The sequence below is a fragment of the Camellia sinensis genome, chromosome 7, assembly GCF_055761805.1.
Source record: "Camellia sinensis isolate YWXY chromosome 7, ASM5576180v1, whole genome shotgun sequence".
In the NCBI taxonomy this organism is placed as follows: domain Eukaryota; kingdom Viridiplantae; phylum Streptophyta; class Magnoliopsida; order Ericales; family Theaceae; genus Camellia; species Camellia sinensis.
The window spans coordinates 162330811-162355049 of NC_138967.1; the positions used below are offsets into that span (position 1 = coordinate 162330811).

The following is a 24239-nucleotide window of genomic DNA, read 5'->3' on the forward strand; positions in this document are numbered from 1 at the left end:
TTTTGGCGACAAAAGTATTTTGTCTCTAAAAAGTGATTTTGTCTATAAATTTTTGTTTCTAAAACCTTAATTTCTTATAGTAAGTGTCTGGTCTTTGTTTACTTAAAAGCTAAATCAAATCGAACCATGCTCACCCCTAATAGTTATTTTAAGAGAACGGATTATGCTTCTCTCAAGTTTAAATATGAACTTTACAGTCATGTTGCTCATAGGGTTCACCACGAGTGCCGTTTCAATAATTCGAAACATTCATTTTATAGAGCTCTTCGTATATATCATCTATTAAAAAAAATTAGATCAATATGATAATTATAGTCCATTCATTTTATCGCGTTTGTTTTTAAAAAATAATAAGTCTATTTTTAAAAGCATGCTAAATCAACCTAATTTCTTTCATAGGGAATACACAAAATATCCTACAATATAAATAACTCAGATCATTGAAACGAGACGCGTAGTAAACCCCACAAAGCCAAACATAATAGTCAAGTTCATACTTGAACTTTAGAAAAATCCAACCTTCAAGCTGTGTTTGGATTACGGATTTTTATTTTATTCATATTTCACTCATTTTTTTATCTCTCTTTTTAAATTTTGATATAAATCCATGATCCAATGACAAGATAAAAGAACATATGCTACCGCTTTTTGGTTGAGCAAGAAAGGAAGGGTGAAGGAAAAAACTGGCATTGCTTGATATTATGATTATTCTCCAACATGCATAAAGAAAGGTATTAATAAACAAAAAATGGAATAAAAACGAAACTTTCTTTCTTTTTTCGTTAGAAAGGATTTGGTGGTGTCGAAAGGAGTTCTACCTTTATTCCTTGGGAGGAGGATTCCTCCTGTCTAAAATCTGAATTAGAGGAGATTATTTGGGTCTATAAAACTCATCACGAGTCCCGTTTCGATAATTTGAATCATTTATTTTGTCGAGCACTCGTGTATTTCATCCAAAAAAAAATAAATATCGATTTGATAACTGCAACTTTTTTTTTGTAGATAGGTCTGATTACTGTAACTTGTTTAATTTATTATTTTTATCATCAAAAAAATGTATGATTCAGTTTTTAAAAACACAATTATCGTCCATTTTTTTAGTGAAAAAACAATGAATTGAATAAGTTACAATTATTTGATCGATCTATATTTTATTTTATTTTTTTGTGAATGAAATACATGGAATGTTTGATAAAATGAGTTATTCAAATCATCGAAACAAGACCTATTATGAACCCCACAAGCCCAAACAAACCCCTCCAATCCAGATCAAATTTTGGACTGGAATCCTCCTCCTATTCCTTATTGCCATGCAAATGTCTCAAAAGGAGTTCTACCTTTATCCCTTACTCACCAGACAAATGAATGAGGGGTAAACCAACCATAAAGTTCGAATTTAATTCATATTTGGTATGCTAAAAATTCATTTGTATTCGTTTGGTTAAGTAGATAAATTAATTTTAAACATATTTTAGAATCTATAAAAAAAAAAATCAAATTAAATTTAAACAGTTGGTTACTCATTCGATTCAATTTGATAAACTTAAAATTATATAAAAATACTAAATTACTTAACCTTGGCTTGACAAAAACTTGTTTCATATCAACTTGAAAGTTTAACTGATCAAGTTTTGACAAATTTAAAAATTCATTAAAAATTTCAAACTAAGCTTAAGCAATTAGCTATTCATATTGTTTAGTTCATTTATCACCCTTATCCTATGCATTCCGTCCATCCTTCTCCACCTTGCTCTAAACTTTTCATTTTCTATGTGGATCCATAAAAGATGGCAATATTAGTAAAATGACAACTTATTAAAAAATCATCTTTCAAGTATTGTATCCTAATTAGTTTATAATATATTTTTATATTTTAATAAGTTCTATTATTTAAACATTTGATTCATCAAATCTTAATTCTCATATTTAAGGTATTTTATACACAATTTACTCTTACAAATATTTTTTGAACTCTTAACAATTTGGTGATGTGAACATTCATATTTGACAGTGTGAATGTTTGCATCGCAAAATATTTCAATGTGAACATTAATACACGTTTCACCCTATTATTATTAAGGTAAACTACCAATAGATCCTATTTGTTGGACTTAATTCCTATCAAGTCCTATTAAAAATAAATCCTAATAAAACAGTCTTTAAAAATATTTTTTTGCATATCGCTAAAAATTGACATTTAGTGACTTTTTTTAATCAAGATTTTTATAAATTATCATTAAAACTTACAATTAGTGACATGTTTCTATAACAAATTTTTCAAACTGTAGTTGAAAGTTAAAAATTAATAACTTTTTTTGTGACGGTTTTTTTAAACTGTCGTTAAAACTTATAATTAGTAACATTTTTGTGACAATTTTCAAACTGTTGTTAAAAATTAACAATTAGTGACTTTTTTTTAATAATGTTTGATGAAAATGCAATTAATTATCATAGGACCTATTAGACAATAAGTCCACCTATTAGGACCTACACGTAAGTCTTTAATTTTATTAGGGATATTTTGATAATTATATCACATAAAACTTATTGGAACATAAAAATAATAATTTAAATTAAGTGAAATATAAGTAGATAAAAAGAAAATTACAAAGATATCTCTAATAAAATTCTATCGTTTTAGTCTTTATATTATTAACTTTTATTTTATTTTATTTTTTTACTTTAGTCTAAATTTTAATGAGGTTATGTCCTTATAACAAAAAAAATGGCTCATTGAATAAATTGACGTAGATCCAACTTAGCTTTCCGTTTGGGAAGTGAGTTGGTTTTTAACTATTTTAACATAGGTTAAAAAGTCTAATTTAGAATGAATTTTTTGACTTTTTTAATTTTTGTGAGAGAAAAAATTAAAATGATTATAATTTCATGTGACATTTTATTTTATTAACTTTTTAGTCTATTTTATTTTTTTATGATTATTTTAAGCCCAACCCATTATGCTAAACATAACTTTAGATCCCACTGTGGAGAGTGGGGCAAGGGTTGGCCGACGTTGACTTATATCTCAGCCACATAATCTATTAAAATTCACCACATTTTTAGTTACTAAAATCATAGCTATATTATTAAATTTGTAGTGCTCAAAAACTACAAATTTATAACCCCCCTCCCCTCCCCCCCAAAAAAAATTATACATTTTAGATTGAATGTGAAAGTCACATATATTTAAGAATATTAAACAATAGTAATAACCCATATCAACTCGGGTGAGTTACAGGCCGGTCCTCCGAATCAGACTTAATACCCATGAGGTCCTAACTCAAAATAATTTAGCCCATATTCTTATTTTACCCCTGATATATTTGGACCAGGCCGTTTCTCTCTCTCTCTCTCTCCCTCTCTCTCTCAACCGTTTGACTCGCTCGCCTAACATTGTTGTCTTCCTTCCTTTTTGTCATTGTCGTCGCTCTTCCTCCATCCTCCATCTTTCATCTTCCATCACTGTCGTTCTTCTTCAATCATTGACCCATCATTTTTAATGTTGAACTTCACCACTAGCTTCAAATCTAGTTGTTTTCAATGTCGATCGACCATCTTCAATGCCAATCTGGTACTTTACATGGTCGCCGATGAGATCGAGACTCTTTCTACAGTATGTTGGTAAAGATCTACATTTGTAAAACTTGTTGAACCAATCTGATATTTTACCAATTAATTCAGTGATAAATTTATCACTAATTTGTTTAATATGTTGTGGATTTTTGCTGCTGAAATTTTGATATTAATACTGTGATAAATTTATCACTGATTTTTGTTCATGTTATGTTTATTATTGTGTTCAGTGCAGTTGCTAGATTTGTCATTTTCAATAGTGATAAATTTATCACTAACTAATTGAATGTAGTCGCTTGAGATTTAGACTGAGATTTGTTGCAAAATTGCTTGAGATTTCTTTGGAATGTGTTTCAAAATCGCCTGAAAGTGGAATGGTTTGAGAAGAGCACAACGATGATGGAAGAGAATAATAGAGAAGGAGCAACGGTGATGATAATGAGAAAAGAGGTTGGTCTAAGATCAAAGACAGCGACAACAAGGAATGTGAAGAATGATGTCAGTGCTTGAGGCGAGCAGTGTTGAAGAAGGCAGAGTATAATAATGGTTGAAGTAAGTGGCATTGAAGGTGACTATATCGACTAGAAAAATAATTAGAGAGAGAGAGAGAGAGAGAGAACAACGAACTAGGGCAAAACAGGATATAGGCAAAACTAGAGAAATTTTTGTTTTACAGGACTACCTGGTGCATGAGATAGAAACTTAGGACCTAATGAGTAATAGCTACAATTATTAGGACTGGCTGGTAAAAAAGCCTATTAACTTTAAACTCAAATTCTTTCTAAGTTAATTTTAAATTTTAAGGTAAATTATAAATATATTTTCGGGGATTTACTTAAAATATGAATCGCTCTCTATAATTTTGAAAATTACATTCTACCCCTCCAATTTCTAATCGCATAACAAATGTCCCATTTTATTAATAAATCATTAAGTCAATTAATAGTTTTTAATGATATTAGAAATATATTTTAATTAATAATTTCAATAATTTTATTATACTGTATAGGAGAATAGTTAGGAATTTCATTTTTTTTCTATTAATTTTATTAAATAAAAATTTTTGACAATGGAATTTTTGTGATTTTCAAAACCACAATGGACAATATATCTTAAGACAACCTCAAGGGCTATATTTGTAATTTACCCTCAAGTGATAGTTACCTTGTAACGCCCTCAAATAAACACATCAGCCAATCATTCCTGATATCCATAGACATAGGAGAAATAAACATATATTCATTCATCAGAGTGTTCATTACAAAAAGTATTACATATTGACAACAAAAGTAAATGCCCTACGGGCTTACAACTTTCCAAGCCAGCACTTGGTTACAACAAAAGAGAGATCTAACTCTTAACATATTAAGCCCTTGGCTTGAATTACATGTAATACAAAAGATGACTACACAAAAATAAGCTTTTAGCTTCTAAACCTCCCAAGCTACATCCTTGGAGGCGACATATCACATGTATCTGAAAATGATATCCCATATGGGGTGAGCCAAAGCCCAGTAGAGATACGCTAAACCAAATATGAGAAATAACTAAAACATTAGCATCTGATAAATGTTCAACACATGTGCATCGATATACACCATTTTTATAATACACCAACATTGATATTCATCTTTCAACTGAGTTTCATTTGTATTTCCAATTCATTTCATTGACATGGTTCATCTATTCAAGTAATTCAAATGAGACTACAACTCATAAGAAAACAATACTTCGATTCATCAACAATTCAAAATGAGACTATAACTCATATTAACAACACTTCAATCATCAACATCATTCAGATGCATATAAAGTTTCGAGACTTTCATCCTAGACCCTCCGGCCAACTTAATTATCAATGGAGTTCATCCCCTATCTCCTCCTAAACAATGGAGTACATCACCTATCTCCTTCCACACAATGGCGTACATCCCCTATCTTCTCCCAAACAATATACATATGCAATGCATTTAAACACCTTATCATATACAATGATCAATTAAAGCACATATTCAATGTGTTAATCCAACCGTCATTTTCAATGACATATTCCAATTGATTAGTTTCAATTTACCTAATCATCATGCAGTTCTATAACAATCATGGCTATCCTCTACCGATAGCCCGAACAGTTATTTCTAAATAGATAATTGAATTTACCAAACAGATAAATTATCAACTTTTCCCTTGGTGAGTGATTAGTCAATCCAACTACACCATTCAATCTCATATTTGCCCAATTTCACAATCCCCAACTCAATTTCATATTTCCACAGTTTACCAAATTAATTATACAAATTAATTATTTGTAACCAATTAGGGCATTTTTCCCCAAATTCCACAACATTGACCTAAAGGTCCAAACCTCACCATTTTGCCAATTATACATCAATAACCCCATTTTGACATCCACAAGTATATATATAGAGCTTAGAAATTCATATCCCTCTTTTAATAATTCCAAATCAAATCCCCAACTCTCCAAAATTTCCATATTTCACCATTTATACAAAATGATTAAATTTATATTAAAACTCATAAGAAGGAGTAGACTATCCCTACCTTAAAGTTAAGAGCCCAAAGGAGAAGATGAAGAAACTTGAAAGTGCTCCAAATCCAAGATTTTTCAGATCAAAATGTAGCCCAAACCAAACTTCAACTTTCTTACAAAGGGACTAGGGTAGAATACCTCTAGAACATAGAGTATTTGTAGAGAGAAGGTATATAGAGAGAGTGTGTGTGTCGGATCTAGGGTTTGAGAAAGAAAGGAGATGAAAAACTAATGTATAACACGTTGCCGCTAACAGGTATATTCAAGCCTCGCTCGAGCAAAGGAGTGGTCGCTCGAGCGACCAGACACAAAAGAACCTTGCTTGAGCGCAAGAAACGCCGCTCAAGTGAACAATGCGAAGCTTCAGGTCTGCAACCCAAAAGCACGCTCGAGCGCAAGAGTGCTCGCTCGAGCGAAAAAACACAAAACATAGAGCTCACTCGCTCGCTCGAGCGAAGAGACACACCAGACCAAGCTCGCTCGAGCGAAGGAAAGCTCGCTCGAGCAGAAGTTGCGTTTGAAAAAGATACCTGAAGATTCACAATACTCGCTCGAGCGCATAAACCCTCGCTCGAGCGAAGAAGCAAATACTTAAAGCTCGCTCAAGCGCAAAAAGCCTCGTTCGAGCGAAGAAACCAAATTCTGGGCAACAACCATTTGTTTCAAATCACACCCAACCTGTTCCAAACCTGCCCAACATATCCTAAAACTCAAATACAAGGAATTTAAGGATGGAAACAGAATATAAACAACAATACTCAACCGTGGAACCCAAATCCAGAATACTATACATGAAGGGGAAAACCAGGATCACTATATACCTAATATGTGTAGACTTATGTACTTAACCAAATTATAAATTCATATAACATGTTGATAGAAAAATTCAATATTTTCTATGGAAATTTGATACTCTTTTATCAATTAAATTTAGTATTTAGCTTAAGATTAATATACCATTTTTTGTTTTAGAGATAATTTCTTCTTCTTTGCTTTTTAGAATTCAAATAGATACAATGAATGAATTGACCAAAGAAATTACCAAGAAAAAAAAAAGGGAATTAAAAATAATTACAATAGACATGAAAATATGTGAAATAATACGAAATGGTAAGAATTTTTTTTTCTTTCAAATTATCAAACTGCCTTCCCTTTTTCTCTCATCTCATCTCTCTTTCCTCTCACCTGCAAGCCCTAACCCACCGTCAACCAACTCTTGCCCTACTCTCTCCTATGGGGGAAGGAGACGAGTTGTATCTTTACATCACTACCAACGTTTGTTTGAATCAAAATTATTTCTATTCGTGCATTTAACCAAAATTTCTACCTAATTCATCAATTTGTGGTTCAATATGGTGAATTACGTAACTTAATATGTTTATTACTATCAATATACATTTGTGTTGAGTGAATAGAGGGTTCACCAAATTATTTAGGTCAGTTTTTAAAATCTTAATTATTGGATTAAAATTTTTATTTAAAATTTACTTTAGAGATATATACAGTGAATGCATATAACAAAGTACAAACAATTGCATCATATGGTAGACATTGAATGGTCTTCAAAAGTAATATATATTATGTACACAACTGGAGCAAGTTTCTCAAAATATAATATTTTGACAAGATAACATTTTAAAACTATAACATTGGCATAATTAAAATAGCCCATATTGTTGAAGATTCTCTATGATCCCCTTTTCTTTGTTCTTGGGGATTTTCTCTGCAATTTGTGTAGGCAAAGTGGAATGCGAGATTGAAGAAATGCAAGGAAGAAGAGGAAGGAGAAGCTTCAGAGTCTTTTATTTTTATTCCTTTCTATTTAAATAGGCATTTTCGGAAATTAAAAAATATATATCAAAATATATATACTTTCTCTTAAAAAACTAACATACTAGCTACCAACTTTTTATAATATCAAAATTTCCTTTCTAAATATTAAAAAAATAAAAAAATGACTTTAGCCAAGGTTATCTTGCATAAGGTAATTATTTAATACTGGTGTAGTAAAATTTAACATTGTCTATGTGGTGTTTCAAGTTAATAATATACTAAAAAAAAATTACGAGTGTGAGATACTGACTCAACTTTAGTAAGGAGTAAAAAGATACATAATGACCTCCTTAACATGTATTGTAATTTTTTATTTGTCAGTAGTACCATGTAGACAATGCCCATAAATTTCAAAAGGTTGGCCTGGCAGTCAAGACTTGGGCCTGAGAGTATGCTTCCTTCTTAATCTCTTTTGCGGCCAATTTATATGAGATTTCGTCCCACCTTTAATTCGGCCGCAAATAGTAAACGCTGAATTTAATCATCCAAATTAATCGACCCATTTAGTCGGATACTGAATTATAAAAGGATATATATATAGACAGAATGCACATTTCTATTTTGATAAAAACAAGGAAAATTTATCTATAAATTTCATTTTGAGAATTGATAATCTATTTAGTCCCAAGGATTTTCTTATAAATTAATTAGTCCCATTGATTTTGGAAAGGTAAATTTAATATATTGTTTAGAAATTAAATTTATAGTTATACCCTTACTATGTTTTCTTCTTCTTCTTCTTCTTCTTCTTCTTTTTCTTCTTCTTTTTTTTTTTTTTTTTTTTTGTGCTAGAAAGTTAATGTACACAATCTATGAGAATCAAATTTGAGATGAATTTTTATATGAGAATCTTTTTCATTTGGAAAACATTTCAAAATGAGTACAAAAATGACTTGAAATATACGATCCTTCAAACATTCCAAAAGAATGTGGGATTCTTCAAACATTTCAAAAGGATTACAAAAATCCTTTAGTAAACTTTAGGCAAATGTGTAATTTCAAACTATAACACTCCCATATAACACTCAAATGTAACACTCAAAAAAAAAAAAAAAAAAAAAAACGTAGTGTACTTTTTCCAAACGTAACACTCCAAAAAAATTTCGTAGTGTAACATTCCAATGTAACACACAAAAAAATTCCTTGGTATACTTTTCGCAAATATAACAGTCCAAAAAAAAAAAGAAAAAAAAAAAAAAAAAAAAGATATGATATTCTTCAAACCATTCCAAAAACAGTACAAAAATTTCTTAATAAGTTTTGAGTGTATAATTTCAAATTGTGAGTGTTACGTTTAGAAAAATAACATTAAAGAATTTTTTAGTATTTTTGTGTGTGTTACATTGGAGTGTTACGTTTGGGATTACATTGATTGGATTGTTACATTTGAAAAAAGTACACTAAGGAGTTTTTTTGTATTACATTAATTGGAGTGTTAGGTGTGTTACATTGGAGTGTTTACGTTTAAAAAAAATGCACTAATGAGTTTTTTTTTTAGTGTTTCGTTATTACGTTTGGGAAAAATGCACCAAAGAGTTTTTTAATGTTTTGCATTGGATGTTACGTTACTGTTATATTAGAGTGTTACATTATTAGAGTGTTACATTTTTTTTTTGTAATGTGGAATTTGTTAGAGGAGGGAAAATCTAAAACCTCTATAATGCGAATTACTCAAATGTGTAATTTTACATTTAGAGAAACCAACTTTTATCCTTAGAAAATTAAACTCAAATATGTAAGTGACTGCCTTTTTGTGTAATTTTCGCTTTAATAGGACCTTTGGGTTCATAAAAAAAAAATGACTAAACCAATCAAAAAATCATATTTTGAGATTTATTACCCTAAAAACAACCTAAGACATTTTATTTTCCTTGGCCAAATAAAGACAAATCGTTCTCTTCTCCCTCCTTTCTCATTTTGTTATCCAAAAAGAGAGAACACACTTTTTTTTCTTTTTTCTTTTTTCTTTTTTTATTTAATCTCAACTTACAAAGAGTCCCCAAGAAGCATAGAAATACTTATTATATCAATAAACATATTAACTAAGAGATAAATCATAAATGTAAAATCAATTACTTAAAGTGAAATTTATTTAATATTATATTTAATTAATATATTTTTAATATATTAAATGGTATTTCTAATATTATTATAAACAGACATGACAAAACTAAAATGATTTGAATTAGGGGACCTGCATAGTGATGTCCGAAACATTAATTCGTCATCATGATTTTTTTAAAAGTTTAGTTTTAAGGGAGAGATCATGAATTCAATTCTGCAAGAACGAATTAAATTAGGTGACAAGCACTAAATGCTTTGCAAGAGTAGAGAGGCTAATCCCCATAGATGCTAATTTAACAACTATTTCGCCAATAAAAAAAAATGAAAAAGACACTCTTATCTAGCACAACACCTACTTCGTTTGGAATTTTAAAAACATCATATTTTTGTTTTTAGTAAGTTTTTTTAATATTTTAATTATTTTTTTATTTTTAGATCTATATAATCTAAATACGTTTAAAAAGTATAAAATTTGTACAAAAATCTTTAAAAATTCATTGAATACAACAAAATATAAATATGTATTGAATTTTTGTACTTACTCTTTTCTTATAGAAAAATAATACAGAAGTCCACCTTCTAGACCCATTTCTAAGATTCAATAACATGTAAAAGAGATAATTGGCTGATAATCCGAAAAGACATGAGAAAAAGAAATTACCTTAGATATTCAAATATGCTGCCGTATCATTAAGTTTGAAAAATGAGTCTAATTTTTGGACTAGAATAGCTCTACTCTTTTTTTGTACTCAATGAATTTTTGAAAGATTTTTGCACAAAATTTGTATTTTTTAAGTGTATATAGATTAACTAATTCTAAAATCTATAAATAAAAAAAAGTGATTAAAATACTAAAAAAAATTCATCAAAAAAAATTATAGATTGAAAACTCAGAAAATTATTTTTGAAAACTCAAAACCAAATTCAACATACTGAGTTGCTAGTAGGAATAACGGTGATGCCTATAGCGATCCTAGTTTACCCTCTCTTTATTTATTGTATTCCGGACTCGGTTCCGTGGATGTGTTGTTGTCTCATTCTCATTTTCATCCTTTACTCCCTGTATCTGAGTCTTGGGTTGTGTTGGGCAGGTTTGAAACAGGTTGGTTGTGCTTTGAAGCCAAAGGTTGATGCCTAGAATTTGGCCTTCACGCTCGAGCGGGGCTTTTGACGCTCAAGCGGGCCCTTCGTTTTTGCTTCTCAGCTCGAGCAGGCGTTTTGACGCTCGAGCGTGAATTTCTATCTCCCAGTATTTTTTTCTCTGCAGGTCTTCGTACGCTTGAGCAGGAGTTTTGACGCTCGAGCGTGACCCTTTGATTTTGTTCCTCCGCTTGAGCGGGGAGTTTGACGCTCGAGCGGGGACCATGTCTGCAAAACTTCTGCAGGTGTGCAATCGACGCTCGAGCGGCGCTTTTCACGCTCGAGCGTGAGTCTGTGTCTGACGCTCGAGCGAGGCATTCCACGCTCGATCGGGGAGTGCATTATATCAGTCCGAGTTTCACCTTTTTGGATCATTTTTTGATTTACATTCTCTCTCTTACTTTTTCAAAACCTCCATTAGAGAGCACCTCACTCTAAAACTCTACCTTCTCTCTAGGGTTTGATCTAGTAGGAGTGACCTCCTACCCTTTGGCCTTTGTAAAAAGTGTTGAGTTTGTCGAGGGCTACATTTTGATCTGAAAATTTCTTGATTTGGAGCATTTCGGGATTTCTTCATCTTCTTCCTTCGAGCTCAGAAATTTAAGGTAGGGATTCCTACTCATCTTTATGATCTTTAACCTAAATGTAGAGCTTTTTGTATAAATGGTTTGGTTTTGGGAAGTTAGGGTTTGAGATGTGTAATGTTGAAAAGAGGGGTTTGTTTATTTGGCTCATACATATGTGTTTCGGGTCTGAAATGGGGATTATTGTTGTTGTTGATAATATTTGGACCTTTGGGTCAATGTTGAGAAAAAGGGAAAAAATGCCATGTTTGGGTATATTCGTGTCATTAGTGTAATTAATGACATTTGTTATCGGAATGTGAAATTGAGTTGGAAATAATGTAATTTTCTCATTATGAGATAGAATGGTGGAGTTAGATTTATTAATCGCTCACTTTGAAAAGGTTGAGATTATATATCTGTTGAGGCTTTTATTATCTGTTTAGAAATAACTGCTTTGGGCTATCGGTGGAGGATAGTCTTGATTGTTGTAGACAATGCATGATGATTAGGCGAACTAGAACTAATCAATGAAAAATGTCATCGAATATGATGGTTGGAATAATACATCAATTTTATGTATTAATTGCTTGCTCATGTATATGATATGTGTTTATATACATTGTGTTGTGTGGGAGGAGATAGGGGATGTACTCCACAGCTTAGGGGAAGATAGGGGATGGACTCCTAAACCGGATATTGTTTGGGAGAAGATAGGGGATGTACTCCATTGATACAGTAATTATGTGTATCCATTGAAGTGTTGATACAGCAATTATGTGTATCTAATGTGAAGTATAAAGTGTTTAATTTGAGTGGTTATCTCAATTGTTAAAATGGAAATATTATTGATATGAGATATAATCTCATTTAAAGTGTATGGCCAGGTTCTGAGCCAGGATTATGAATCGGTAAATTGGTTAAGAAATGGAAAATGGAATGAAACATGAACACATTTGTCATGTAGTTGAAATGGATTATGAATTGATTTATGTGAGTTAAGCATTTATCAAATGCTTATGTTTTAGTTATTGCTCATATTATGTTTAGCATATCTCTACTAGGCGTTGGCTCACCCTATATTGGACATCATTTTCTGGTGCAGGTAGTATGCCACCTTCAAGATCTTAGCTTGGATGTCAGTGTGAGTTTAAGACTCCTTTTGTTGATTTTGTTGTATTACATGTATATCAAGCCAAGGGCTTATTTTGTGTAGAGTTAGTACTCTCCTTTTGTAACCAAGTGTTGGCTTGGAAAGTTATAAGCCTATAGGGCGTTTACTTTTGTTGTCAACATGTAATACATTTTGTAATGAATACTCTGATGAAATGTAATTCTGCTTTATTCTCTTTTGTCTAAGCATGTTAAGAATGTTTGTTAAATGGGCTTATTTTGAGGGCGTTACAACTTGGTATCAGAGCGTACCAGGTTTGAATACTTTGGGTACGTGGGAAGTGATTAGTATCACAATGGGTTTGTGTCGCTTGTTAGAGACTTAGATGTAGTGTTATATGCTTATGTGATAACATGTTTACGTGACTATTTGGGTATGGGATTTAGTTTCTAGGATGTTGATTGGATCCTTGGATTTCTGTGAGTCATGTTGGAAAAACACTTGATCAATGTTGTTTCTAACCCGAACTCTAGTAACGCCTCGGGACTATCATTATCCGGAAATAAAATTCGTAAGTGCTTATGTGATTATGTGCTTACGTGGAGTGAATTACAATTGTCCATGCATTAGGACTCGAGTGTTTTAGCTTTGGCACATTTATGAATGTGCTAATGTTCTTCGTTACCTTTATTAGGATGTCAGGACGAGTACGAGGACGTGGTGGTAGGCGAGGTAGGCCTAGGAGGCAGGAGGTGCCTATACCGGATGAGATTCTAGTGCAGCAGGAGGGCGTTGGTCAGGCCAATGTGGCCGAGCCAGTGGGTCAACAGGCCATGGGTGCCTTAGCCCGCAAGATAGCAGGAGCCTTGAGGGAATCCATGGGCATTCTCAGAGTCGAGAATCCAGTTCAGGCCTAGGTTGTTGATGCAGGGCCTTCCTTTCTAAAGAGGGAGTTTTTCCAGTCTAATCCGGACGAGTTTGTGGGGAATCCGAAAGAGCCATTAAAAGCTTATGAATGGCTCGAACAGATGACGAAGTCGTTTGAGATGCTTGGCATCGAAGACGGGGCTTTGAAGGTGACCTTGGCATCTTTCCAGCTTAAGGGGGATGCGGGTCAGTGGTGGAAGTACATGAGGGGTCGTATTGGTGGCACGTGAGAGGCTTTTGTAAATGTTTTCCAGGAGAAGTTTTTATCTCCAGCTGCCAGGGAGAAGCTGAGAGACCAGTTTTGTTAGCACAAGCAGCTGAGTTTATCAGTGGCCGAGTTTGAGGCCGCCTTTACCAGTCTGTCCAGGTTTGCACCTGAGCTTGTGGCGTCTGAGGAACGCCGTTGTCTGAAGTTTGAGAAGAAGTTGAGGCATGGCCTCAAGATGAGAGTTGGGGGCTCTACGACCCGAATTATGGGCGTCTTGTGGATGCTGCGGCCCATATGGAGATCATGATACAGGAGGAGGAGGAGAGGCAGAGGGGCTCCAAGAGAAGTCAGGATGGTCAGGGTAATGGCAAGAGACAGAGGGGTTCTAACCCTCAGCAATCTCAAGGTGGTTTTGCTAGATCTATCTTTCCAGTGCCGAGTGAAGGCCCTAGGAGAGGCAGTCAGGGAGACGTGACTTGTTACAAGTGTGGTCAGCTGTGCCACAAGTCTTCAGCTTGCCCGCAGAAAGGCGGAGGACAGAGAGCAGCTTCATCTTTGGCTCGACCTCAGAGCCAAGGTCAGGGCAGAGGCCTGCTGCTCTCTTGTTACCAGTGTGGTCAGGCGGGGCACCTGAAGAGGTTTTGCCCGCAGTTGAGTGGCACTTCTGGTGCATCTGGGCAGAGGCAGAGTTTTTAGCCAGCTCAGTCAGTTCAGGCCTCGAGGGCCAATCAGGGAGCTTCGTCGTCTCAATCTGTGCAGCAGTCTTTTGCTCCTAGAGGTGACCAGGTAGATCAGAGGCCTTCAGGGCGCGTGTATGTTGTTACCGCGCAGGATCTTGTACCGACTCCATCTGTTGTGAGAGGTACCTTTGTATTTTGCGACTTGGTTGCCAATGTGTTAATTGTTACGGGTGCATCCCATTCCTTTATATCTGCTGCATTTGCATCTATTTTGGGGTTGGAGTTGGCACAGTTAGCATCTCTTATATGTGTTGTATCGCCTCTTGGGGGTGAATTGACTTTGAAACCCGGGTGTCGGGGCTGCGATATAGAGATCGCCGACAACCGACTTCCATTTCCTTTTGTAGTTATGCCTATGTCGGGTTTTGATGTTATTTTGGGTATGGACTGGCTATCGTCATACCGGGCTGTTATTGATTGTTACCGCCAGAGGGTCACAGTATGTAACTTGAGCGGGAAATGTTTCCATTTCTTGGGGGATCGGGTTGGTAGTGTGTTGCCACCGGTGTATGATCCGCGAGGGCGGAATGAGCTTAGTGGTCTTCTCGCTAGCCTTTTGAGTAGTGAGTGTGATGAGACCAGGGTTGAGTTGCCAAGAGTGGTTTGCGAGTATTTGGATGTTTTTCCCGAGGACCTTGTTAGTTTACCACCTCATCGAGAGATAGAGTTCTCTATTCTCTATTGATTTAGTGTCCGGCACAGCGCCGATTTCTATGGCACCTTATCGTTTTGCCCCAGCCGAGTTGAGTGAGTTGAAAATTCAGCTCCAGGAGTTGCTGGATAAGGGTTTTGTCCGCCCTAGTGTTTCGTCGTGGGGAGCACCGGCCGTCTTTACTAAAAAGAAAGATGGTGCCTTGAGACTTTGTATCGATTACCGGAAGTTGAATCGGGCTACGGTTAAGAATAAGTACCCTATGTCCCGTATAGATGATTTGTTTGACCAGTTGAAGGGTTCCCGTTGTTTCTCTAAGATAGACTTGAGATCGGGTTACCACCAGTTGAGGGTCAGGGAGGAGGATATTCCGAAGACGGCATTTCGTACGCGGTATGGCCATTATGAGTTCGTGGTGATGCCATTTGGGCTCACCAATGCACCGGCAGTGTTTATGGATTTGATGAATCGGATATTCTGGGAATTCCTAGATCGTTTTGTAGTCATTTTCGTAGATGACATTCTGATTTATTCACCTTTGGAGGAGGAGCACGAGGGACACTTGAGAGTGGTGCTTGAGTTGCTTAGAGCCCATAGGCTGTATGCCAAGGTTGGAAAGTGTGAGTTCTGGCTCGAAGAGGTCAAGTTCTTAGGCCATGTGGTTTTCGGGGAGGGGTGTCTGTTGATACATCCAAGATAGAGGCAGTGCAGGATTGGGCACAGCCTAAGAGTGTTTTTGAGATCCGTAGTTTTCTGGGATTAGCTGGGTATTACCGCCGGTTTGTGAAAGATTTCTCCAAGTTAGCTTCACCGTTGACTAGATTGACACGAAAAGGGGTCAAGTTTGTATGGAGTGAGACTTGTGAAAAGTCGTTCCAAGAGTTGAAGGTTAGATTGGCCACCGCTCCGGTTTTGATTATTCCGGAGAGAGGTTTGGGTTATGCGGTTTATTGCGATGCCTTACGAGAGGGTTTAGGTTGTCTGCTGATGCAAAAGGAGAAAGTGGTGGCTTATGGCTCACGTCAGTTGAAAATACACAAGAGGAATTACCCTACACATGACCTAGAATTAGCAGCCGTCATTTTTGCTTTAAAGATTTGGAGGCACAACCTTTATGGTGAGAGGTTCGAGGTATTCTCGGACCATAAGAGTTTAAAGTATCTATTTACACAGAGAGACTTGAATTTGAGGCAGAGAAGATGGATGGAGTTCATAGAGGATTATGACTTTGAGTTGCACTATCACCCGGGAAAGGCCAATGTGGTGGCCGATGCCCTTACTAGAAAATCCATTAGTGATGTAGCTTGTATAGCCATCCGGGAGTGGAAAATGTTGGGTGCACTTAGCAAGTTTGATTTGCTTTTGGGCGAATCCGTTGAGGCTGCAGCCTTGTTTTCTGTTGTAGCGCAGCCTACACTTGTGATCGAGTGTTAGAGGCACAGAGAGGTGACCTTGAGGTAGAATCCCTTCGAGAGAAGATCTCTAGTGGGAAGGCTGAGAAGGGTTTGTCTGTGTATCCCGACCTGAGTATGAGATACCGAGACCGCTTGTTTGTGCCGGAGTCTTGCCGAGAGGAGGTACTCCGAGAGTTTCACCATTCACGCCTTGCAGTGCATCCGGGAGGCACCAAGATGTATCGTGATTTGGGTCGCCAGTTTTGGTGGCGAGGTATGAAGAGAGATGTGGCATTTTTTGTATCGAAGTGCCTTACTTGTCAGCAAGTGAAGGCCGAACGTCAGAGGCCAGCGGGTTTGTTGCAACGCTTGCCTACTGCCGAGTGGAAGTGGGAGCATGTCACTATGGACTTCGTTGTAGGTCTTCCAAGGACTCAGCGGGGTAGTGACGCTATTTGGGTGGTTGTAGACCGGTTGACTAAGTCGGCGCACTATATCCCTATGCGCGTAAGAGATTCGGTAGATCATCTTGCCGATTTGTATATTCGGGACATAGTGAGGTTGCACGGGGTCCCAGTGTCGATCATCTCTGATAGAGATCCTCGTTTTACTGCTAGGTTGTGGCAGAGTTTGTAGAGTGCTTTAGGCACTAGATTGACCTTTAGCACGGCTTATCATCCGCAGACTGACGGGTAGTCCGAGCGTACTATTCAAATCCTAGAGGATATGCTTCGAGGTTGCGTCCTTGACTTTAGTGGGACGTGGGAGAGGCACTTGCCCTTGGTGGAGTTTGCCTACAACAACAGTTTTCAGTCGAGTATCGGTATGGCACCGTTTGAGGCCTTGTATGGCCGACCGTGTAGGTCTCCAATTTGTTGGGCCGAGGTGGGTGATGCACCTTTGTTAGGCCCGAAGTCGGTGAGGGAAACAACGGAGAAGGTTAAGCTTATCCGTAGGAGGCTTGCTACAGCCCAGAGTTGCCAAAAGAGTTATGCCGACTGTAGGAGGAGGCCTTTAGCATTTGAGACGGGTGATCATGTTTTTCTGAAAATATCACCTAGGTGAGGTTTGATGAGGTTTGGGAAGAGTGGGAAGTTGTCCCCTCGGTTTATTGGCCCTTTTGAGATCCTCGAGAGGATTGGTGAGGTTGCCTATCGCTTTGCTTTGCCGCCGCAGTTGTCCGAAGTGCATGACGTGTTTCATGTTAGTATGCTTCGGAAGTATGAGCCGGATCCGTCCCATGTGCTGGATTGGACCGATTTGGAGGTCGACGAGGATATCTCGTAAGAAGAGAGACCGGTTCGGGTCTTGGATAGGCGGGATCAAGTCTTGCGAGGCAAGACCATTCCCTTGGTGAAAGTTTTGTGGAAACATCACGGAGTGGAAGAAGCCACTTGGGAACGTGAGGTGGATGTCCATGAGAAATATCCGGACTTGTTTGTAAATGTTTAACCATGTATTGGGATTTTGTAATATTGATGAACTTTAAGAGCATTAAATATGTCTTGAGTTGTAAAACATTGTATATGTTTTGAATAATGGAAGTATTTTGAAACTTGCCTTGAAATGGAAGTTTAATGTTACTTTGCATATGTTGAATGTATTGTAGAAATGGAAATATATCATGAACATTGAATATGATATTGAATTGTGAAATTGTGTTGAAATTGGTAAATTTCAAAGGAAAACATGCTTATAATGCATATTGAGTTTATATTGTGATTTTCCTCTTGAAAAGAGATGGGATGACCAGTATTGGGTCAAGTAGATGAATGTTGAGTTGTAATACTGTTGAGAATTGAGAAAAACATGTTTTTGAAAACTTGTACTTAATTTCGGGGACAAAATTCCTTACGGGGGGGAGGTTATAGCGATCCTGGTTTACCCTCTCTTTATTTATTGTATTCCGGACTCGGTTCTGTGGATGTGTTGTTGTCTCATTCACATTTTCATCCTTTACTCCTTGTATTTGAGTCTTGGGTTGTGTTAGGCAGGTTTGAAACAGGTTGGTTGTGCTTTGAAACCAAAGGTTGATGCCCCGAATTTGGCCTTCACGCTCGAGCGTCAAAAGCCCCGCTCGAGCGGGCATTTTGACGCTTGAGCATGAATTTCCATCTCCCAGTATTTTTTTCTCTGCAGGTCTTCGTACGCTCGAGCGGGAGTTTTGACGCTCGAGCATGACCCTTTGATTTTGTTCCTCCGCTCGAGCGGGGAGTTTGACGCTCGAGCGGGGACCATGTCTGCAAAACTTCTGCAGGTGTGCAATCGACGCTCGAGCGGCGCTTTTCACGCTCGAGCGTGAGTCTATGTCTGACGCTCGAGCAGGGCGTTCCACGCTCGAGCGGGGAATGCATTATATCAGTCCGAGTTTTACCTTTTTGGATCACTTTTTCATTTCCATTCTCTCTCTTGCTTTTTCAAAACCTCCATTGGAGAGCACCTCACTCTAAAACTCTACCTTCTCTCTAGGGTTTGATCTAGTAGGAGTGACCTCCTACCCTTTGGCCTTTGTAAAAAGTGTTGAGTTTGTCGAGGGTTACATTTTGATCCGAAAATTTCTTGATTTGGAGCATTTCGGGATTTCTTCATCTTCTTCCTTCGAGCTCCGAAATTTAAGGTAGGGATTCCTACTCATCTTTATGATCTTTAACCTAAATGTAGAGTTTTTTGTAAAAATGGTTTGGTTTTGGGAAGTTAGGGTTTGAGATGTGTAATGTTGAAAAGAGGGGTTTGTTTATTTGGCTCATACATATGTGTTTTGGGTCTAAAAAGGGGGTTATTGTTGTTGTTGATAATATTTGGACCTTTGGGTCAATGTTGAGAAAAAGGGGGAAAATGCCATGTTTGGGTATATTCGTGTCATTAGTGTAATTAATGACATTTGTTATCGAAATGTGAAATTGAGTTGGAAATAATGCAATTTGCTCATTATGAGATAGAATGGTGGAGTTGGATTTATTAATCGCTCACTTTGAAAAGGTTGAGATTATATATCTGTTGAGGCTTTTATTATCTGTTTAAAAATAACTGCTTTGGGCTATCGGTGGAGGATAGTCTTGATTGTTGTAGACAATGCATGATGATTAGGCGAACTAGAACTAATCAATGAAAAATGTCATCGAATATGACGGTTGGAATAATACATCAATTTTATGTATTGATTGCTTGCTTATGTATATGATATGTGTTTATATACATTGTGTTGTGTGGGAGGAGATAGGGGATGTACTCCACGATTTAGGGGAAGATAGGGGATGGACCCCTAAACCGGATATTATTTGGGAGGAGATAGGGGATGTACTCCATTGATACAGCAATTATGTGTGTATCCATTGAAGTGTTGATACAACAATTATGTGTATCTATTGAAATATTGATACAGCAAATCTGTGTATCATATATGAAATACGGAAGTGTTTTATTTGAGATTGATACAGCAATTATGTGTATCTAATGTGAAGTATAAAGTGTTTAATTTGAGTGGTTATCTCAATTGTTAAAATGGAAATATTATTGATATGAGATATAATCTCATTTAAAGTATATGGCCAGGTTCTGAGCCAGGGTTATGAATCGGGAAATTGGTTAAGAAATGAGAAATGGAAAATGGAATGAAACATGGACACATTTGTCATGTAGTTGAAATGGGTTATGAATTGATTTATGTGAGTTAAACATTTATCAAATGCTTATGTTTTAGTTATTACTCATATTATGTTTAGCATATCTCTACTGGGCGTTGGCTCATCCTATATGGGACATCGTTTTCAGGTGCAGGTAGTATGCCGCCTCCGAGATCTTAGCTTGGATGGCAGTGGGAGTTGAAGACTCCTTTTGTTTATTTTATTGCATTACATGTATATCAAGCCAATGGCTTATTTTGTATAGAGTTAGTACTCTCCTTTTGTAACCAAGTGTTGACTTAGAAAGTTGTAAGCCTATAGGACGTTTACTTTTGTTGTCAACATGTAATACATTTTGTAATGAATACTCTGATGAAATGTAATTATGCTTTATTCTCTTTTGTCTAAACATGTTAAGAATGTATGTTAAATGGGCTTATTTTGAGGGCGTTACAATGCCATAGATAAGTTGTATCAAGATCAAGAGTTGGCCTAATTGGAAAACACACTATAACCAAATTCAACTTACTGCAGTAAAAAAAAAAAAAATAGGACAAGGGCGACACCCTCCCTCAAGCTCTTAATCAAAAAAATGAGAGTGAACATAGCCCAAAGCAGCAAAGAGAGAGCGGATGTCATAGATACCATGGCAAGGCTCTCGCAGAACTTGGCAAGAAATGAGGAGCTGGTGTTGTCATGGATTAGCAAGGCAATCAAGGAGCCCGCGAATGCATACAAGAGCGTTACAAAAAATGTTGTGACATTGTCTTGCAAAACTTTGACAGCCGCAAGATAATGAAAAATTATGTGATGGTTTTTTATCTATGGTGTCTCAATCAGGGAAAATGTTATAGTGTGGATCGTAGTGTATATCATATATATTTAATCATAAAATTAATAATTTTGTCATAAAATTAATAATTTTGTCATAAAATTTTACAATATTAATCATAAAATGCGTAATCTTACTATAAATTAGCGTAACAAAATGTTTACAATTTTGTGGTTGATGTTGCAAAAGTTTGTAACTTGGCTACGACATTTTTTGTTATATTAATTTGTAACAAGGTTATGCATTTTAGAATTGATATTACGAAATCTTGAGACAAAATTATACATTTTGTAATAAGTGTGCACACCATAGAAGAACCCCTCAATTTAATATTTATTAGTTAAAGCTTTGCGATTAGTATTTTTTTATTTTAGGAGAAAGTTTGATAAATGTGAAGTGATGAGTTGTGCAGAGCAATACTTCCAAAACCACTAAATAGTCACTCCAAGATAATGGTATTTTTTGGGTTAGCTTATTTAGTGCAGCTTTTGTGAGTAATTTATAATTTTTAAATTTATTTTAAGAATTTATGTTATATTATTTGCAACGTTTAGTTACAACATACTCGGTAAAAATAGTTTTAGTAATCTAAAAAAATTGGTTATCTAGATATTAGCGAAATACCTGCTTTTGACTTCTACATTTTTATTATCAATTTTTAACTTACAACAATCTACACGAAGCACATTTAATATAAATCTCATTCCGTAAAATATTTTTGAGACTCTGTTTGATTAGCAGAATTAATAATGAGAATTAAAAATTTATGAGATTAGTGTAAAATTGGTTATTCAGTTAAATTATTGAGATATATAATTCCCTCTTATTCACGTTTAGTTTACAATAAATATTAAAATATATAATTTAAATTAAATATTTTATTGGCGATAGCAAGATAAGTTCATGCAAATGTGTCAACCACATTTTTTCTATTTGCTTCACCACTACTACTTGGATTAGCTACTCTCGTGCTTGTTTGCTCAACCTCAATTTTGCTTCTTCATTATCTTAATTAAAATCAAGGCCTAGTCTTGTTGTTCATGACACTGCGATCCAACATCAACAATTATGGAATCAAGAAAGGTCACTGAACCCAACAGAACAGACATCGTAGAGAACTAGGTTAAAACTGATTCTTGATAAGTGAACTTTCACAACTTCTCTGTCATAAAACAGAGAAATTTAATCCTGAAAATTTTCAATTTCTATGTTTTTTAACAAAAAAATTTCTTTAATTTAGACTATACCTCAATTTTTCATTTTTTAGTTTAAATTGAAAATTTCATTATTTTTTGTAATAGCAAGCACAAAGAAATTTCGTCAATATTTCTTTTAAAAAAAAATCATATTTATCGTATGTCTTATTTGAAAGATTTCAAAAAAGAGAATTCTCAGAATGCTAATTGTTAGGTTTTTGTTATTGACAATCTCGTTTGACAAAACTCTTTTCAATTGTAATTTTATTTGACCTTTTATTTCAGTGAGGCTATGAGTATTTAGATGCAAATCCAACCCGAATTGTGCCTATGTAGAGGATGGAGTTTGTAATCATAATTCTATCATGTTTGTCACTTCGCTAACTATGTTAGGGATCGAGCTGCCTGGTCAGCTCATAAGAATCCAGGAGGTAGCGCCCCATGGCGGGTCTGGGGCAATGCCCCGGCGGGGTCGAGGCGTAGCGCCCCCAAAGCAAGAAACAAAATTGCAGTCGAAATTGTTTGATCACTCAAGCGGTCGATTGTGCGTTTGAGCGAAAATGTAATTTTTTTTAAAAGTTTCACTCGCCTGCAAAAGTACTGGAAGCTGTATTTTTACGCTCGAGCGAACTTTCATGGCCTCAAGCGTAGATCCTTGTTCTGAAATATGCCTTTTAGTCAGACCGCTCGAGCGGCCATTCCTGCGCTCGAGCAGAGATCGCGATTCTATTTGCTATAAATCTGCGATTAATTTAGTTTCTAGGGATACGGCCTACAGATCTTCTTCTTAGGTAAAAGAGTTTTCATGTGGAGCTTCTTTGTTTGTTTCCTTTATTATCTGTGAGAGTTTATATCATAAATTGAATGGATTATATCAAAGGGTTTGTTTATTTAGTTGTATTCAAAAAAGACAGAATTGTTCTTCGGTGGATTCCGTAGAATTTGGGTCTGAAGCTTTGGTGGGTTCCGGAGTGGCTCGTCGTCGCGGATTCGACATCGGTGTTATAAATTCAACATTAGATAAAACAATTCCGAGGTGAAGACGGTGGTGGAAGAGGCACATTAGGGTCGGTTCAATTTGGGTGTGGATTCGCTAGGTAATTAAGAGTACACTTGTGTAATTCCTTTTTGTCTTCTTAGTGGATTATTTTGTAATTTTGGCCCGTGGTTTTTTAATCACAATTGGATTAAAATTGGAGGCACTCCAATTATGATTTTTCTACGTTAAATCGTTGTGTCGATTCATCTTTAATTGTTTGATTGAGATTGTTATTTACTAGTTAAAATTGATACATAATCACAAATAAACATCTCATGAATTTTTAGATTTTTCACTAATTTTATATTTTAAAAAAAATCCATATACAAAATTATTAATTTTTTAAGTTTGAAACAATTCCAAAATTGAAAATATCACTCAATATGTGTCATGTTAGTATGTGGGCATATTTTTGTCCAAAAACCCTCTAAAATATTAGAGGACTGGAACTAAGAAACTTTTTGTTTTGTATAATTTTCCAGAATCTTGTACTCAAAGTTTTTTAAAAATATATCACTTTCAACCTTCTAGGCTTCATCTAAAAGGCTTCATTTGCATAGTTTTTATGCCCCAAGAGGATGAGAGAAGTAAAGTGATATTTTATAATAATGGAGGAGGTCTTATATAAAAAATACAAAAAATAAAAAATAAAAACGTATAGACATGAATGCCGTCCTATTTTAGAGTGAAAAACAAAAATGGCCACCATTCAACATATTAGTTTAACAATTTGTCATATATAATCAACCAAAATTAAAGATTAACTCAAATAAAAGATGTTATTTGGTAT

The 24239-nt window shown here is 35.5% G+C and overlaps 1 long non-coding RNA gene across 1 annotated transcript; it reads right to left on the reverse strand.

Annotated features, from left to right (window-relative positions):
• Positions 1 to 10936: 10936 nt before the first annotated feature.
• LOC145794842 (uncharacterized) lies at positions 10937 to 21203 on the reverse strand. Its single transcript, XR_014334787.1, has 2 exons — positions 20842 to 21203; positions 10937 to 10983 (listed from the first exon to the last, which is right to left on the reverse strand). It is a non-coding gene; the product is annotated as an uncharacterized LOC145794842 (long non-coding RNA).
• Positions 21204 to 24239: the final 3036 nt, after the last annotated feature.